This window comes from Lissotriton helveticus, chromosome 2_1 (assembly GCF_964261635.1).
Source record: "Lissotriton helveticus chromosome 2_1, aLisHel1.1, whole genome shotgun sequence".
Taxonomy (NCBI): Eukaryota; Metazoa; Chordata; class Amphibia; order Caudata; family Salamandridae; genus Lissotriton; species Lissotriton helveticus.
In genome coordinates, this window is record NC_136059.1 from 1,144,958,858 (window position 1) to 1,144,977,482 (window position 18,625).

At 41.7% G+C, this 18,625-nt stretch overlaps 1 protein-coding gene across 1 annotated transcript in view; it reads right to left on the reverse strand.

Annotated features, from left to right (window-relative positions):
- The window catches only part of CCDC171 (coiled-coil domain containing 171), a 2,807,212-nt gene that overhangs the window by 2,693,677 nt on the left and 94,910 nt on the right, over positions 1-18,625 (reverse strand). The window contains exon 2 of the mRNA XM_078675985.1: positions 17,705-17,855. The gene's annotated coding sequence lies outside the window, so the exon portion shown is untranslated. The remainder of the gene's footprint in view (positions 1-17,704; positions 17,856-18,625) is intronic.

Here is an 18,625-nt window from a genome sequence, read left to right on the forward strand (position 1 = left end):
AAAACAATGGTTATCATGTCTCCATTCTAACCGATACGGAATTTATGGCCCAATTTTTATTGAATGTCTCATTCAATATTTTGTGATCCACTGCATTATCTTCAGAAGCAGCAATTCATGGAAGGAGGTTCCTTTGGATGAAACAGTGGAAATTTGATGTGGGTCAGAGGTCACTTATTCAAAAGTTACCATTTTCGGGGCTGAAGATGTTGGTGGCGAACTGGATGAGAAAGTACAGAAGTTAGCCGGTGAAAGAAAAGTTTTGAAGCCTTTCAAATTTGTGCCTGAGACAGATTAATTCATAGAAAAGTGATTGATCCAAAATCCGTAGGACAAGCGTCCCTTTTCAAGGCCGGGTTTTGACCGGGTGGCTATGATTTGAAGCAGATCCCAGCTGCATTCTTCTCAAACCCAAGATCAAACCAAATGAGTATAGGATGGTGGGCAGAAGATTAAAAAGGTTGTTTCATCTGTGGGCAAAAGTGATTCTGGATGATTCGTTCCTCTTTTTAATAAGAACTGGGTATCATCTGCAATTCGAGAAAATGTATCCGAAGAATTGGTGCAAGTGTGTACCACTGCTGGGACCAGTTAAAGAGGGAATCCATGTTACTAGGGGTTCAAGCGTTATTTTCCAAAGGAGCAGTAATTCATGTTCTGTTTCCCCAATGATTCCATGGCTTCTATTCTCTACTTTTCCTAGTTCCAGAGCAGAATGGTTGTTATTGACCAGTTCTAGATCTCAAGAATGTAGATTCTCCAAGTTAGGTGTAGAGAGAATCTGGATTTCATTAAGGACACGGAGGCTAGCATTATGCCTTACTTTTTATTGCCCTGCTCCTTGCAGCACTTCAAAGTAATACATCACAAATTCAAAATTCTAGAACATAGAATGTCCACAACACATATAAACCCCAACACAGCAGCCATCTTCCTCTTTTATGCTGCACTTGACTCCAAACTCTTTAACTTCTTTTTCGCTCCAAACGAAAAACCAAATCTTTACTCCAAACTTTACTGGTTATCTGAAACAATTAAATTAAACAAATATATTTTTGGTTCCTAAATCTTCAAAGATTACAAACTTCTAAATTATTATTTTTTTTTAATTCTTTTAACCACTCCCCCCTCCATATGCATACCTGCGAGGGAGGGAGGGAGGGAGGGAGGGAGGAGGGAGGGAGGAGGGATAATGCTAGCCTTCCTGTTCTTAATGAAATCCAGATTCTCTCTACACCTAACTTGGAGAATCAACATTTCATGACAGGACCGGAGGCTAGCATTTTGCATGTTCAAAGCTGTTCAACAACGACAGACGAAACATGACCTAATGCTTTCAAATACAATTTTGCAAAAACACCTGTGTTTGACCAATCTGCTGCATGCAAAATATCCTCTAAACAACCACCTGACAAAAAAAAACCTTACTTGCCATTGCACCTCTTACCGAGTGTGCCCCAAAATCATTCATATTCACACCTGCTTCAAACATACAACCTCTCACTCATCTTGCAATAGTAGCTGAAGTAATCGGTCTAAAAGGTTTCACATACGAGATCAAACGTTGTTCGTCACCATGCCTCCTAAACTCACTCAACCCGTTCTCATACTCCTTTAGACATCTAACCACACACAACTTAGGATGATCTTCAAATCTAGGATAAAAAATTGTTGAAGACATTTTGTTCTTCTATTAATCCTGAATAACACTCCATCTGGATTATAACACCTATTATTCACATCTAATGACCGAACATTCGAAACTGTTCTAAAAGAAATGAGGCACAACAAAGTTGCCAACTTACCTGACAGTTGTTTTAAACTTAAAGATCTATTCATAGGTCAGCTTTCAAACATCTTAAGCAAATTCTTCACATCCCATACACAATTATACTTTGGTTTTGGAGGTCTTGTCAATTTAATACCTTTCATACCCTACATACTAAAGAGTTTTTACCTACTGAACAATTATCCACTTAACTATGACCGGCTGCAACTGCTGATCTATAACAATTTATAGTCCTGTAACTTAAACCTCTCTCAAACAAAAAAGACAAAAAGTTTGACAGTTCTATGGCAGATGCCTCCACAGTATCTAAACCCCATTCCAAGCACCAACAAACCCATTTCTTCCATGCTCCAACATACCTCTTTCTTGTCCCTGGAGCCCATGATTCATTGGCCAACTCCTTAGCCTGTTCTGAAGGCCTCTGAACTGGATTCCTCCCCTGAAATCTTCCAAACAAGAAGGCTCAATGCCCCTTGCAAGACCAAAGGATGAAAAACATCTTCTTCCCCTAAAAGAACATCCTCCGTTTCCAGAATCAGAAAAGGTTCCTCTACTGCCATTTCTAACAAACCTGGCATCCAAGCCTGACCTGCCCAAAAAGGTGTCACAACAACTAATTGACATTTCTGTCTCCTCACCACCAACAAAACTCTCTGTATCATTGTAAAGGGTGGAAATGCATAACCCTTCACCTTGCTCCAATCCTGCTGAAACGCACCCACCTCCTCTGCTAACGGATCCGGTCTCCAACTGTAAAACCTTTCTATTTGAAACGTCAGCCTTGATGCAAAGAAATCCACCTCAAATGGACCCCAAATCCGACAAATTCTCCTGAAATAGTTCACATTCAGGTTCCAATCGCTGAAATCTCCTAAATACCTCAAACTCCAATCTGCTACTACATTCTCCACACCTGGAAAATACTCTGCCATCAAACCTATTTCTTGCTCCAAGCAAAAACTCAAAATCTTCTCTGCCAGCTGTGTCAAATTCCTCGATCTGCTTGCTCCCAACTTGTTTATATAACGGACAGCAGAAACATTGTCCATCTTTAACAAAACATTGTAATTCCTTAACGTCTTTCCAAAACTCTTCAGGGCATACAGCCCAGCCCTCATCTCCAAACCATTTATATGGTCCTGCTTCTCCTCCAAAGACACTCCTCCTGTCTCCTGATCCTTCAAACATGCACCCCATCAAAGAAGACTCGCGTCTGTCTCCAACACAAAATCCAGGCATATTCCAAAAATCGCTCTCCCATTCCAAGATTCCAAATGTTCTAACCACCAAATCAGCTCTTCCCGTGCTTCCGACGTTAAAGATAACTGATCGCCATACCACAAACCTCTCCTCAGATGGAATGCCTTTAACCTCTGCAATGCCCTGTAATGAAACGGGCCTGGAAAAACTGCCTGAATTGATGAAGAAATAAGTCCAATCACTCTTGCTACACTCCTCAGAGACACTCTCTCTTTTCTTATTAAATTCTTCACTTCTGATTTTATTTTCGTGACCTTTTTCTCTGGTAAACTTAACGTCTTCTTTACTGTATCTACCATAAAACCAAAGAACTCCAAACATTGACTAGGTTCTAAAACTGATTTCTCCTTGTTCACTATGAAACCCAGACTCTACAAAAGATGAATTGTCCTCAACAACTGCTCCCTCAAATCTTCCTGATTCTGAGACATGATCAAAAAATCATCCAAATACATCACTAATCGTACACCTCTCTCTCTCAAATACTTTGCAACAGGTCTTAAAATTTTGGCAAAACACCACGGTGCCGATGCCAGACCAAATGGGAGCATACAAAACTGAAACAGCTCCCCCATCCATCTGAACTCCAGATACTTCCGACTCTCCTCTGCAACCGAAATAGTGAAGTATGCATCCTTTAGATCCAGCTTCACCAACCAGTTGCCCTCCTGAAGAATGTTCCTCAACAGATGGATCCCTTCCATCTTGAAATGTCTGTACACAACATACTGATTCAAATCTCTTAAATGTATCACTGGTCTCCATCCTTTTTCTGTTTTCTTTACCAAAAATACAGTACTTACAAATACGCAATATTCTTCTGAGATTTTTTGTATCGCACCCTTTGTCAACATTTCTCTCAACTCTTCTGCAACTATGACTTGCAGATCCTTCTGAAAAAGTAGCTCTCTTGGTTCCTTTTCTTGAAATGGTTCTTCCTCGAACTCTATTACATAACCCTGAACTGACTGAATTATCCAACTGTCCTTTGTTATTGTTTCCCAATTTTTCACAAACCATCTTAACCTTCCCCCTACCTCGCAGGGGAAAGAATCAGAAACAATCCTCACACTTTACTTGGACCCCTTGCATAGTTTGTGCACGTCTTCTTCCATGCGCTCTACCAGTTCTTCCTCTCTGAGGATAAAATCCTGTTGCTGCCTGAAATCCCTTGAAAGCAGCTCGGCCTTGAGATTGGTATTGAGCCCTGCTGAATGAACGGGCTCTTGCCCCGGCCCTCTCAAAAACTCCTCTTCCGAAAACTCTTCTCAGAGAAGTTTGAGCTCTATCTAAACTAGTGAAGGTATTCACATATTTTCCTACACCCTTCACTAGTCCTTCTCCGAACAGATAACCTCTTGTATCTTCTGTCGGCTCCTTTCTTGCAAAGTCCCCTAACTTTGGACTTATTCTCATAAGAATAGCCTTTCTCCTGGGCCCAACCTCTCAAAAGATTGTTATCTATTTGTTGAGATTTTATTTTAGCTTTTTCAGCCATATCTAATATACGAGCTAAAGGACCCAACACATCCAAAAGACGGTCCTGGCACTTTTCTTAGGTCTCTCCCCATTTTAAAAAGATAACTAATTTAATCCGTATCAAGCTCCAGAGTCATGCATGCTTTGCCATCCACTACTGAACGTGAACATTCAGCCTTCATAACGGCTCTTTCTTCCCTCTCAAGAGGCCATTTGATCCAATGTTTTAAAAAACTCGCCACGTGTGGTTATGGCCACCAATCTGTGATCCTAGGATGACGAATCCTATCTGGACTAAACATATCTCACCTAAAGGATCTTCAAAACACCCTTTTCCTTATTTTCCTTATCTTCCTTTTCTACATCTAAACCCCAATCGTCATCCAAATAATCATCCAATATAAACTCATCCATTTCTTCTTCAAAATCCTGATTCATGAATTCCCCCTCATTAATTTCTCCTCTTTTTCTGCCGCATAGGACACCCTCTTTTGTGCCGCGACGGACACCCTCTCCTTTTGTGGCGCTCGGCTCACCATTATCCTTTTTTAAAAACCTAACTCCTACTTCTATATTCTTCTCCTTTCTCGCCCTTTTACCATAACTCCTAACCTCACTATCTTCCCCTTCCTCTGTAGGCCAATATTCTTCTTTTCTTTTTAAGTACGCTTTCCAAAACCTCCTTCATAGATGTTCTCATTTCATCTTGCACAAGCTTCCTCAATTCCCCTTCATTAGAGGATTGTGTGCCCTCTGAAATCTCCATATTATTTAAATATTATCTTCCCTACCTGACACTAATTCCTCCTAAATACACTTCCACTTGCTTTCTGAAAATTCAATCTGCTTTTAAGCTAATTCTCTTCAGCGAAAGAACTAACTGTCAAAAAGTCAGCTGGCTGTCAACTGAATCGGCAAAATATTGCTGCGCAATTAACTTTCCTCTAACATGGCTCCTTCGCGTCTACACGTAACGTGCGTGTTGATGTAACACGTAAGTAAAAGTAAGCAAATGTTTATTGTTTAGTTAATTAAAACTATAACAATTTAAAACAAGAAAATAGAAAAAAAAGAAAAAGACCAATGTTATACAAAACAAGTTAAAAAAAGAATGAAACAATACATTCATTTCATCTCTTCTTAATACTTCTAAAATTCATTGTTAAAATTCAGTGCAGTGGGTTTGTCCTTTTTTCTCCTTTGCCAAGTTTCCGACCCTTTTAACAAAGCTTTGCAAATGCTTTGAGGTATTTGATCAGTCTACCATTCAGTGGTGGATCTGAAGGGCTTAGGCAGGCCATTATTGCAGCTTTACAGGATATGATGCCTCTTTCATTAAAGCTTGATTTTAGGAGGATAACATGTTCATTATACAGTTTCTTGCATGTGCAAATTACGTCGATGAAATCTTCTTTGTAGAAATTGCACAGCCGACATGATTTAGGGCCTGTATGCACCCAGGCTGGCTGGTCTGCCGAAGATGGTAGTTTCCCAAAGGGTAATGCCTTTAATTGCTTTTTTACGTTCATTGAGAATGTTTCACTCAAATATGACGCAGGTGCGAGGGACTTATAGTTGTTTATTACCATCCAAGCATGAGACCTTAATCTAAAGATATTTTTGTCCAATTGAGATGAATGAATTTTTGAAACTTTATTTATAGCTTGTTTGAAAGATTGATACGGCAGGTTTTTATTCCATAATTCTGTTGTACATGTAATTGAGAGAGATTTGCTTAGGTATTGATTAAAAGGAGAGGTTTCATCCTCGTTTACTGCAGTCCAAAGGGCTTCGTTGATTTCTGATGTAGCTACATTTTGTTTCAAGCGATACCAAGTTTTCACTGTCGCATACATTCTGCATATGTCTTCATTTATTAGGCCGAATTCAAGACGAACCTGGGCTGGAGAAGCCGACTTTTGTGTCTGAAATACTTTTTTGTAGATGGAAACTATTAATTGATTTAAGACCTCTCCATCTTCGCCATGAAAGGCAGCGCTGGCATATGTTAGTGTTGCTAGGATTTTTGCCTTCATTACAGCGAGCAGGGGTTTATATGAAGGCCCCTTCAACTTTTTAGCCAGTAAGCTGAAGGCAAATATGAAGACGCTTGTTCTCTGAGTCATGTACCTTTTTTGCTCCGTGAGGTTTCTTGAGTTATCAATATAGAGTCCTAGGTGCTTGTATTTTTTTACCTCCTCATGTTGGTTACCGTTAAGCCAGATTGTCTGTTTACTTCTCTGTTGGCTCCCAATCACCATTGTTTTAGTCTTAGATATATTTATTTCAAGTTTGTTTTCTGAAATATAAGCTGACATTTCGTTCAAACTTCTTTGAAGACCGTTCTTTGTTTGGCTCATTAACACCACATCATCGGCGTATGAAAGATGAGAAAGTCTTAATTTACCAAGTTTCGGTGGATGGGAGTTAATGCAGTCCAGCCTTTGTGAAAGATCAGACAAAAACAAATTAAAAAGGTGAGGGGCCAGAACACACCCTTGTTTGAGGCCTCTGGTCATTGTCAGCTTCCTTGATAATCTGGACCCATCACCTATCTTGATTCTTAACCACGTGTTAGAATAAAATAGCAGTATGCCTTTTAATAGCCTTTCAGGAATGTCCCATGCTCGCAGCTTTTTCCCCAGGAGGTGGCGATCAACACTATCAAAAGCTGCTTTTAGGTCTGTAAAGCAGAGGTAGAGATGTAGTTTCATCTGCTTACACTTGTTTGCAATTAGTGATAGACCTAGGATATTCGTTGTTGTCCCTAAGCCTTGTCTGAAGCCTGTCTGGTTGGCCGGGATAGATTGAGCTTATCATACCAAGCCTTAAGCTCTTCTAGCACCAGAGTGGCATAGTATTTGGCCTCTACATCCAGAAGGGCTATCAACCTGTAGTGTGATGGATTTGATTGTTCTCCTCCTTTAAATATAGGGGTCAGTATTGAATCTTGCCAATTTACTGGTATATTATTTAGGAGCTCTATTTCTTGGTATAGGTTAAAAAGGTGATTACCCCAAAACGATATGTTGTGTTTAAAGATTGCTTGAGGGATTCCATTAGGGCCAGGTGAACCGTCATTTCGGCCTTTCTTAATTATGCGTCTAACTCCTTCGCTTGAGAGGGACGAATAGCTTGTCGCTGATGTCGGGGAAGCATTTTCCTCCGTTAGCTTTGTCCCAATGTCCGTTTGCTCTTTCTTATGAGAAGTTATGGCTTCTTCTGAGCTGGTTGATTCGGTGACCCCTTTGGGCTTGCCTTTTCCCTCAGCTGGAGCAAGGGTGTTTCCTTCAGATGTTTCTTGGGTAGTTGTTTCTATAAACCTCGTGGTTAAAAATTCCGCCCACTCGCATTCTTGTATGTTTAACGATAATACATTCACTGTTCTGTGTAGTTTATTTATGATTGCCCAGAACTGTTTTGAATTGGATTTCTTAGAGCTACAAAGCAGTTCAGCCCAGAATTTGTCATTGCTCTTTCTTTTGTCTTCCCAGTGCTCTTTTTTATAGAGTTTCCTTAACTACCGTACCCTATCCCATGCAGCTGTTTCAGGTATTGTTCTTATTAGCCTCCTTATTGATTTTTTGAGTTTGCATTTCAAGGCTCGCAGCCCTGCCGTTGTTGTTTTACCCGGGTCTGTTATTTGGCCATAATTGTTTGTCTGCTTTTGTCCTGACGACATTAATGTAGTTAAATCCACCGTGAATTTTTCCCAAGCTTGAATTTGGCCTCGGCTTTGCTGGTAGTTGTCATCATTTTTATTTTTGACTGTAGTATTTCAATTGTATCATTTGACCATTTTAGGCGTTTTAGGTCAACCATATGTATGTTTCCTTCAACTGTTGTATTTGCCTGATGTTTGGTGATTTTTAACCTGAAGTGTATGAGCTGATATGAATGATCGCTCCTGGTTGTGTACTCTATCGAGAAGTGGGAGAGGAATGACATCAATGATACTGAAATGGCTGTATAGTCCAGTCTTGATCTTGTCTTTCCCCCATGAAATGTGTGTTTAGGTGGGAAATCATCTGGAGTTCTGCCATTTATTACTCTTAGCCCAAGAAACTCTAGGGCGCTTACCAAACCTTGGCCTATGTGATCCACTTTTGGCCTCGTTGGCTGGTATTGCTGTGGAACCTTCCAAAATATGTTGTCCGATGCTAGAAAATCGTCCTCATCCGGGGTGTAGATTAAGTTGGAGTTGAAATCCCCTGTAAGTTTCAAATCCCATAAGGGAAAGGTACTCCTGATATTTGTAATGATTGCAATTAGTTGTTTGTTGTGGGCCGATTTTTTCCTAACCAAGGGATGTGCGTATGTGTTTATCAGCAGGACCGTTTTTGTTCTACTCGCAGACCCGGATGTTAGTTTGATCAATTGGATGTTAGGACCTACTGAGGCCATCTGTTCGGTATCAATTTTTAACTCTGTAGATATGTAGACTGGCAGGCCCCCTTTTGGCCGACCGTAAGTTTTGGTTTTCATGGCTGGAACTGTGTAGTGTATGTAATTTGACAAGGGGAGGTCTTCTAGGGCCCAAGTTTCCTGCAATGCTATTTTGTCATATTTTTCCCATTTGTTTAGTTGGGACCCGTTCTCTAGCCATTTTTTTCCCCCAAGGCGATGTTCCATGAGAGCATTTGTATGTTTCTTAAGTCTTGACCTGCTAGTTTCTTTTCCATCGGTCAATGGCATGAATTTGAATTTAGCACTCCTGGCAGCCAGCCTCAGTTGTCCTTAGCCCCATCCATTCCATATGCCTGGTCATTCTGTGCATCTCTTTTCAGTGCTATTGGAAGGCTGCTGCCTATTGCACCTTTAAGGAGTGTTTGGTTGTTCGAGGGGATTTCTTTTTGCCTTTGTCCGTAGCTCTTGTTGGAGTTAAGATTACTATTTAGAGGGCCAGGATAGCGAGGTATCATTGGCTATAACAGTTTGATTCCCCAAGCTTCCAATTGAGCCTTAACATTCATAATTTGCTGAGCGTCCGCTTCAGTCAGCTAGGTTGTCAATGTTTGCTCCTTATTTTTTGGGAATTCCATTCCTATGAATTCTACTGCCAATAGATTCGCCGAGGTCAAATAATTTAAAGCTGGGATGTTTGCTGTTAATTTCAATATATTCCCCCTATTCAGTATGTCATGATGCCCTTTTGAGTCATATTCTGGAATTAGCAATAATTGCTGTTTCGATGGTACGTTACAATGACCTGACTGTGGCATTGGGTCTTCTGCCTTATTTTTTACTTTGATTTGCTTTTTGTCGTCTTTTATTTCGACTTTTATGTTTAAGTGTTGGGTCTTGTCTCCCACCGCGGAGTGTAAGACCTGGATATCGTCCGCCCAGCGTCCTGATCTGTAGATAGTATCTAATTCCAGGTCCATGTTCCTTCGTTTGGTGTCACCTTTCTGTTTCGATTGAGGATTCATTTGATTTTCCACCATTGGATAAGTTTCACCATGACCGAACACTTGAACCATTTTCAGGCCTTCTGTCGTGCTTTCTCCGCACTTTTGGATCTCCGGATTTGAGTTTTCTTGTTTGTCGTGAACCTTTTTTGGCTCTCGCCGTCCGTTCTCACAGTGTTCCGTAGTGCAATGTTCCATTTTTTTGTGTTGTCCTTGATTATTTGCAGCTTTGTTTCCCAATGCTTTTTCTACAAAGGCATTGTGAGCTGTTAAATTGCTGGTCGTAGGTCCTAGTTGCTCGTGGCTTATCAGGTCATCTTTGATGGTGTCAGTGCATTGTCCACTTTTGTTCTGAGGATCTTTAAAATCCTTTATCATCGTTATTTGTTTGTTTCCGATTACATTCCCTGCTTGATTGACCTTTTTCTTTGGCCCATGTTTATTGTCTCCTTTTCTTTTCGTAATGTTCTTTTGGACCCCAGGGCTTATGCTTAATTCCCGGATTATCTCTCCACCACTTTCTATTGTCTGGTTAACTTCTGCTAGTTTATCCTTGTCTGCCGTTTCTGGGTTCCTGGTACTAATCAGGTGATCGTCTGTAGAACTGATCGAGACTGTTGTTGCATTGCCCGTCTTTGTTAAACAGAACATTGGATAAATCTTGGTTGTTAGCTGCTCTGTAAGTAGGGGTGTTTTGTTCCGTGCTTTCCTGTCGCGTTTTTTTTGCTTACGTGACAGCTTTTGGTCTTTATTGCTTATTTTCTCCTGATTATTTGTTTCACTATTTCTAGTTGACTGGTTGTCTGTTTCATCTTTGCGAGGTTCTAAACTTGAGTGAGCTTGGTTGTTTTCTACTTTAACTTTTGTTGGTTCTTCTTTTTATTCTTTCCCTCCCAAAGTTGATTTATTAATTAGTATTATCTGTTCAAGGAGTGTGGGCAAAAGACTTAATTTGTCAATTATTGGGCTACATGCACACTGGACTGAATATTTTGCCTGGACTCTTGAAATCAGATTGTTCATATTATCCAGTTTGGTGTTAATCCCTACAATCTGTATTGCTATAATGTTCATGAGATCTATTTGTATTGTATTTGCATGTTAAACGCCATTATTGTTGTCTGTAATGTATTCAGTAAGGATTTAGAAATCTCCGAAAAAACACTTTGGTTAGTAGCTGTCTCTCCTTGTTGGAGCTGTGATTTTAATTCTTGGTTGGATTTTTGATCTTGATTAAACTGATTGCTAGTATCCTCAGTCTCCCTGAAGGGATTATTGTTAATGTTTGTTTGAGAGGTTTTTAATCCTTGTAGAGCCGTGTTATTTTGAGGGTTAACGTAGTGTTTACTACCCATTTGGGCGATCATTTCAGAAACTGATGTTTGTATGATGTCTTTAGTTGTTGCTGACGTTGTTTCAGTCTGCCAAACGTTGTCTGTGCCTTCTTGATCATCTTGGTCCACCTGGTGGACCTGCGCGGCTATCTGTAGCCTTGTTGTTCTTGCGTTGTTCGTTGCTGGCTTTGGGGTACAAGATGTATGTTCCCCTTGAGATGTTTTGAAGATTGTTGTTGGGGAATAGGATTTTTCCCTGTAGCTAAGTACCTTTTGGTCAAAGTTTTGAGAACCTACTGTTTGATTCATTTGTTCTAAATTTTCTTCATTAGTGTTGAATATGATGCCCTCACTTTTTGTCCTGTCCTCCTGGAGGAGATCGTTGCTCAGGCGTGTGTCCTCTTCTGTATCATACCTGTGCTGGTACCATTAATCAGCTCCGCCATATCTGTCGAATTTGGGCCAAACTTTTCCACATTCTGGCTTGGTTTTTGCGAGAGCCATTGTTTGATTGTACAATTTAAGATTTGCGCCGATTTGTTTTGTACCTTATTTTTTCCGTTCCATGGTGGTAAAAGTGTCTGGGGTGCTAGAGAAGTCCTGAGGCCTGGGATCTCCGCTGATGTAGAGTAAATGGCTGTTCCAGGATCTTTAGCAATAGCAGTCTATCGCTCCGGGCTGGCTTTCTTTGGGTGCCTTCCTCTTTATTTCTGAACAGTGTTATTATAGGCGATATTAGAGGGCTTTTTTGCTTAGAGTCACAACCTTCTGATTTTGTACCTTGTTTTTACTTTTTATTCTGCTTTTCGCTCTTGGCTTTCTGGGTTGGGATCTGTCTGACTCTTCCCGATCTCATTTCTCTGATTTAGCTACCTCTTCGTAGGTCCGGCTGCTGGCCCCTTGCTCAAAGCCCGACTAACACAAGCAATTTGACACAAGCTCCCCCTCTTTTACCCCTCCTGTGCCCCCCCCCTTGTGTGCAGCCAAGTACGGGGCCCTAGTGCAAAGCTGCCCTTTAAGCGCTTGCAGCCGCCTGGCCTCGTTGCCTTGCTACCTGCAGTGGTAAGCGGTTTACTTTGCAGTGTGCTACAGATCGATTCTAAAGAACCAGGTGACTGGAGGGCTGGAGGCTGCAGCTGGTGCTGGTGCTGGTGCTGGTTTGCAGTTTTGCTGTTGATTTGGTTTCTGGGCTTTATTTTGCTATGGGGTCGCTATGGGGTTGCAATACTATGGCAGCTCGGCTGTCCAACGGCCACTCAATGACGACCCCCGAAGAGACCCGCCACAGGAACAACGAATGTAGACAGCCAAGGAAAGACCAAAATTGAAGACCAGGCTACAGTAGGTAGTACTTAAATCAATCCGCGTTACAGCTCGTAAATAAACAGTCACCACAGTCTCCACACCTCTTTCACTCTTGATGGAGCAGACAGGCAGGTAGAGGCTGTTAGGTCGATTTAAAGAAGGTAGAGGTAGATAGGGGGCTGTTAAAAGGCGACTGCTGAGAGACTAAGTTAATGTACTGAGGCAAAGGCAGGAGAGGAAAAGAGAGGCTCACCGCTTTTCTTACCCTTTTCTTCCCCTTGGGGCCAGTTTCGTCAGGGGGGGCCTCCACTAATACCAGGGCGCTGCGGCATGCGACCATTAGCAAACGCTAGCTCTGAGGCCGACCGGATCTCGGGAGAACGGGTGAACGGGCAGCCCTCCTGTTCACCGCTCCAATCCCGTCCTGCCCCGCTCCACAACCGGAGCTGCTGCCTCTACTGCCTCTGATGGTCGCGCCATCCCCTGCTCCCAGCCGCCGGGCAGAAGCCGCCGAGCCCACGCCGTCAAGCTCTGAGCCGGCTCCCCGCCACCCAGAGCTTTTCGCCGCACCTCTCACCAAACCAAACCTCGGTGCCGCACCAAACTTCGGGACTCCGGGCTCCAAGTTCCGTGCTTCAGGCTTCGGGCTTCGCTCACAGGCTCGTTGATGCTCCAAACGCCGCCCGGTGAACGCCGGTGATCGCTGGTCACCACACCACTCGCTTCACTCGCTTCTCTCCTCAGTCTTGTGAGAACCAACACGGAGCCTTAAAGAGACCAAAAAAACTCTATTTTGAATTAACACCTATGCGCAAACGTGCGTTGCTGCCATTTAATTCAAAACATTCCTCGCGCTCACACGCACACTAGAATCCTTCTTCGCACTGGAATCCTTCTTCGCCGCAAGCCAGTGGGCTCAAACAGCTTGCGGCGCAACGGAAACAAACCTTTCCTCATACTAATTAAATTTACTTAAAATAACGCAAAACAAAGAAGTATTTGTCTATCCACCTTAACTCTAACCTCCTATTAACCCATAAATTGGGTCTTACTCTAAAAATAAAAACCGCACTCATAACTCTAAAATAAAATTAAAGACAATCATTCAAATTAAATTTTATACTTCTTATTTATCTTCTAAATACGCACTATACATCAAATTTATACTTTATAATTTAAAATTTAAATCATGAAATAAAACTAAGCAGTCCTTATCTTCCAAGGAGCAGCAATAAAAAGAGGAAGATGGCTGCTGTGTTAGGGTTTATATGTGTTGTGGCCATTCTATGTTCTGGAATTTTGAATTTGTGATGTGTTACTTTGAAGTGCTGCAAGGAGCAGGGCAATAAAAAGTAATGCATAATGCTAGCCTCCGGTCCTGTCATGAAATTTGACCAAATGTATCCTTCTGAACGGTAATGTTGCAGAACATTATTCCATTACTGTCAACAGGTGACTTTCTAGAGACTTTCAATCTTGAAGAGTTGTACCATTTGTTGCTGCTTTACAGATGGAGGGCATTAGTATATTCCCATAACTTGACGACTGGCTGTTGTGTTCTTCCTTCTCTAATGCACAGCAGAATGTGGATACGGTCTGTTCCATCCTCCGTGAGCTGGTTCTGCTGGCCAACCTGAAGAAGTCTCACTTGGTTCCATCTCAGGCAGTAACATTTATAGGAGCTGTCTTCAACATTCAGAAGGGAAGGCCTTTTTACCGCAGAAGAGCTCATTGCTCTCCAGTCAACCCTGCATCATATGTTGTGTCAGAGTCAAGCTCCGGCCCGAACGTGGTTGAGGGTTCATGGGTACATGCCAGCTACAATAGCTGTGGGTGTCTGGGCTTGGTTTCAAATGAAACCTTTACTAAATCATCTCCTTGATCACTGAGACCAGGAACTCAGAATCTCACCAGCATGGTTCCACTGACGCCTCAAGTGCTCCCAGATCTCTAGTGGTGGCTATCAGAGTAGTGGCTATCAAATGTGGTGCCCTTTCATCTATCCCCACCGCAGGTGTTTAAAACCAATACAAGTTTGTGAGGTTGGCGAGCCACAATTCTGCATCAGAAAGTGAGTGGCCAGTGGTCGAATTCACAAAATAAACTTTCTTCCAACTGGAGAGAGCTTGCAGCAGTCTAGCAAGTGATCAAAATTACCCAAACACAGTTAGAGGGAGTACATTTGGTCATCAGTGCTGAGAAAAACCAGGTGACAAGATGTACCTACACCATCAAGGGGCAGAAGAAGTAGGTGCTCAACGACTTAGAGACCAAGATTTGTTCTTGGGCAGATCACCATGTGTAGGCAGTGAGGGCACTCTACATTCAAGGGGTGGTAAATTTTCATGCAGATGCTCTAAGTTGCAACTTACCTTTCATAGTAAATTTCCATCTGTCATTCCTTCACTTCCAGCTGATATGGGATTGCTTCTGGACTCTGCACATGCATATGTTTTCCTTCCAAGTGAATGTGATGCTCCCATTTTTGCACCAAGACCTGGTGTCCTTAAGTTAAGCCTTTGTAGTAGACTCCCTATCGATCGCTTGGCCATGCCAGTTGCTAAATGCACTTCCCCCAGTAACCCTCCTCCCAAAGAACCTTCAGAAAAATCAGGAGGAGAAACTTCTGATCATTTTAGTTGCCCCATTTTGGTCAAAACATCCATGGTTTCACCTCATTCTGAGAATGGCAGTCAAAGAGCACTTCTATTCCCCTCTTGTTCCTTCTTCTCTTCTATTTTCCAACCTCAAATTCTAGGTTTTCAGGTGGTTGAACCTGATGGCATGGAAATTGAGACGGTAGGCATTGAGCAATTGAGGTGTTCAAAACAAGTTGCAAAGGATATTCAGGAGTCTAGGAAACCCTGTACTCCACAATCATACAAAAAACATTGGAGGTCATTTTGAACTTGGTGTGTATGGAAGTCAGAGAACCCTGAGTCTATTAATGCTTTTCAGATTCTAGAGTTCTTAAAAGATGGATTTTTGAAGTGGTTAGCTCCTGCTACCCTAACAGCTCAGTGGGAGTCAATATAAGCATTCAGGACCCCAACTGAGGAACTGTCTGCCATGTTTCTTTTAATGACTCGGCTGCCCCGGAGTTTGAGACTCAAGAGGCCAGTAATTCACAATATAGTTTCTACATGGGATTTTTTAGTAGTGATTGAAGGGCTCCAATTGGCTGTGTTTCAGCCTTTGGAGAAGGCTTCATTACAGTGGTTATCAGAGAAAGTTGCTTTTCTCTAGGACATTACATTGGCTTAGAAATTGGGAGAACTCTCTGCACTGTTGATATCTTACCCATGTTTGAGACTCTTTCCTGACAAGGAAGAGGTCAAAATGGACCCAAGATTTTTTCTAAATATCATATTGTTCAGGAAATCGTCCTTCTAATACTACTCTCCCCTTCAGGTTCCGACACTCCTTCCACACTTGATATGAGGAGGAAATTTTTGATTTATTTGGGGAAAACAAAATCCTTTATGCGTACTAATTCTTTGTTTCATTCAGGGCAGCTAAATGAATGTACAAATGTTTCAAACTCTACTTTGAGTAGATGGGTGAAGGTTGCAATATCTCAGGCTTACAGATCAAATATTCTGAATCTCAATCAAGGAGAGGGGTTCTGCTGTTCTAGGCAAGGGGCACTTTTCTGTTGGAGATCTGTAGGGCTACAACATGGTCAACCCTTCAAACATTTGCTACCGGCTAACAGCTTGATATTTCTCAATATCTTGACAAGAATTTTGGTCTTGTTGTGATGAATAGAGGAATATATTTATGTATTCAGAATGATTCTGGAGTCAGTACAAGGTTTTGAGCTTGGTTTATCTTCATGTATATTAGGACAGAGACAAGGAGGAAAGGATGATCAATAATGATTCAATTACTTACAGACAATCTTGATTACCTTGAATCACAGTCCTCCCTGTCCCAGTCCACTTTTCCATACCTCCTTCCCTAGTTTGCACCTCCTAAAGAATTGATGTTACTTGTTATATACAGAAGAAGGGAAGAGAAGAGTTGGTGATTTAAGGGAACAGTCATTCGATAATGAAGGAGGACTGACACTTTTTCTTTAACTTACATTGACAGTCTCCTGAGGGAGGGGGCTCCTCAAATATGTTAGGACTGGGACGGAGAAGACTATGCTGCAGAGTAATGAATATTACCAGTAAGTAAACGGGTAATTTTCTGTGGTTAGGTAGTCATCAGACAGTGGCTGTAGGCCGGAGTTTCAATGCCGAGAGGGCACATGGATCAGTGATCAGCCGAGGCTGCAGGCAATATGAATGAAGGTCTTTTGTTCAGGGAAAGTAGGGTTGAAGCAGGTTTTTCATACCATCAATGATGCAAGAAAGTTATCAAGCAATTGCAATGTAGAGAGTAAGGCAGAAAGATAGTGGTTTAAATTCTGAAAACTCTTAGACCTCAGATTTAAACAGAAAAAAAAGCTTATACTTATGAGCAGCCATGACAAGCAGCACTGTACCTCTCATTTAATCGATACAGTAAATGAGTGATGAGCAGTTTGCATGCAGAGAAGAACACCAATGAAACAAGGTTTTTTATTTCCATTGTCATTGTTTGAACTCTGCAATTAATGGTAGGCGTCTATTTACAACCCCCAACAGTTTTCACAATGATATATAAGAATTGTAGAGTAATTTAGCCTTGCTACTCCTCAAGATTTAAAAATATCTCATAGAATCTACATGCTATTGCATATTAAAACAAGTAGTGGCAAAGCCAATATCTTTGCCTTGCATTTTGAGTCCTGATTAAAATATATATATGTTTTTTAAAGCCCGCTGCAGTGAAAAACTCCGACTTTCTGTTACAATGCATCTATGAGATAAAACTAAATATTGCGTAATGATAATGATTCAGTATACTTTTTAGATGTAAAATAGCCCCTCTTACATTGCAATGCAAGCGCGTCATGGATGCATGGAAATACACTAAACAGCCAATTGTATGAGTTGGGAGAGAGATACTTCTCAGTCTGTACTCTCTGTGGTCCAAGAACATTTATGTATATTTTGAAGAATTGGTAACACCAGCTTATGCAGATAGTTGCACTGTCAAGCCAGACTTAAACATCCAAAACTAGCATCACATGCACCCACCTCTTCGTTGTATTTTTGCGATATTTCCAACTTTTCTTTTTCTGCCAAATTTAATTTCTGCTGAAGTTCTGTGGTGATACCAGAATCAGCGTACCTGCGATCCTGTGACTTGTCTGGTTCATTCGTAAGCTCACAAATGCTGATTTTCCTTCTGTAAAAATCAGATAATATTAGTTGAAATAATTTGCATTCACATAGTGTATTATTGGTTTTCACATACTTGATTATGCACCACAGTCAAATAAAAAAGGTGGGTTAATAATAAAGTGGATATGTAGCAGATGGAGAAGACTGCATACTTTACCAGAGGAACTAATTAGCATGTTACTCTTTCAATTCATGTGATGCTCTTCCCACAAACTGAAGAGATGGCAAAACTCTACCGGAGAAGTGATGACAATGGATAAGCCCATGCCCATATTGTGCCCTTTACAATGTTAAGCATGGACTCCAGTATGGCTTTGCTATGGTTCCACTATCCCCATATATCCATTGAGCCCTCCCATTGTCAGTCCCATTTCTCTTCATCTACTAGGTATACATCTAGACTCAAAAATGGGAATGGTGGAAGCACTGGGGAGCTAGAGAGGGAGATACCAAATCCCAAAGAAGCACTACTGTGCTTTTTCAAATGGTTAAGGCTCTGGCTTAGGTAGAAGTTATTGGATGCAGTAACTCTGGCACACATGAACTATAAAATATACGAACTAGGGGGGTCATTAGGATGGCGGGCAGACTTTGTCTGCCCGCCATCCTATCGTGAAATGGGACCGCCCGCCATAAGGGCAGGGGTCCCGTGGGGGCCATTAGGATGCACCCGCCACTCGCAACCATGTGCACCCCCCAGTGTCCCTGGGGGCCCGCAACGGGCCCCCGCAAGCAATCCCGCATGCCTTTCCGTGGCAGCATTGCCGCCACGGA